Raw genomic sequence first — 1,395 nt, 5'->3', positions numbered from 1 at the left:
GAGTGAAACTCTTGAAAGGGAAGCTGCAGAGTCCACCATGGATCATAATCGTGCTGTGAATGCCATTATGGCAAATCTGAATGAGAATGAGCAACCTAGAAGAGTGCTTGGCTCATACACTTCTCCCAATGCAGATCTTTATGGAAAAAATATTGTGGTACCTCCTATAGCTGCAAACAACTTTGAGCTGAAGCCACAGCTGGTCACTCTTGTGCAACAAAATTGTCAGTATCATGAAATCCCTCAAGAAGATCCAAATCAGTTTATTTTTAATTTCTTGCAGATTTGTGATACTGTGAAGACGAATGGAGTGAATCCGGAAGTATACAAACTCATGCTCTTCCCATTGCTGTGAGGGATAGAGCAAAGCTGTGGTTAGATTCTCAACCCAAGGAGAGTCTGGATACTTGGGATAAGGTGGTCACTGGATTTTTGACTAAATTTTTTCCACCACAAAAGCTAACTAAGCTGAGGGTGGAGGTTCAGACCTTCAGACAAAAAGATGGTGAGAACCTTTTTGAAGCATGGGAGAGATTCAAGCTACTGACCAGGCAATGCCCTCCAGACATGTTTTCTAAATGGACTCAGCTAGATATCTTTTATGAGGGCTTATGTGAAATGTCCAAAATGTGTTTAGATAATTCTACAGGTGGTTCATTGCACATGAAGAAGACACCAGAGGAGACTACTGAGCTTATTGAGTTGGTTGCTAACAACCAATATTTATACTCATCTAACAGGAATCCTGTGAACTCTGGGACTCCTCAGAAGAAAGGCGTTATGGAAGTAGAAGCTTTTGATGCTCTTCTTTCTCAAAACAAAATTCTGTCTCAGCAGATGAATTTGATTACTTAACAATTGAGTGGGATGCAGGTTTCAGCTGTCAACACTCATAATGCACCTCAAGAGGGCCCTTATGACATGACTGGTAGCTCTATGCAAGGTGAGAATTATGATTATGCTCAATCTTCTTCTAAACAGGTCAATTACATAGGGAATACTTCTAGAAACCCAAATAATGATCCATACTCTAAGACCTATAATAAGGGGTGTAGAAATCAGCCAAATTTTGGGTGGAGAGAGAAACCTCAGAGATCACAAAATTTTAACAACAATTCTCAGGATAATTTCCATCAGAATAATCATAATAACCGCCAGTTTCAGACTCATCAACAACAACCACCTCAGCAGGCAAATTCTCAACCTCAGAAGACCACTGATTGGAAAGCATTACTGAATAGTTTTATGCAGGAAATTAGAGCTTCCATAAAAAACTTAGAGGTGCAAGTAGGCTAGTTGAGCAAGCAAATACTTGAGAGCCCTCCAAGTACATTTCCTGGTGATACAGTGGTGAATCCAAGGGAGGAATGCAAGGCTATCACTTTGATAAGTGGA

The 1,395-nt window shown here is 40.3% G+C and overlaps 1 non-coding gene across 1 annotated transcript; it reads right to left on the bottom strand.

Moving 5' to 3' along the window:
- Positions 1-465: 465 nt before the first annotated feature.
- LOC148581655 (small nucleolar RNA R71) lies at positions 466-573 on the bottom strand. The gene has a single exon (XR_015899600.1). It is a non-coding gene; the product is annotated as a small nucleolar RNA R71 (small nucleolar RNA).
- Positions 574-1,395: the final 822 nt, after the last annotated feature.

This window comes from Arachis ipaensis, chromosome B10 (genome assembly GCF_059453495.1).
Source record: "Arachis ipaensis isolate K30076 ecotype BB chromosome B10, ASM5945349v1, whole genome shotgun sequence".
NCBI classification, from domain to species: Eukaryota; Viridiplantae; Streptophyta; class Magnoliopsida; order Fabales; family Fabaceae; genus Arachis; species Arachis ipaensis.
This window is presented reverse-complemented; position numbering and strand designations above follow the sequence as displayed.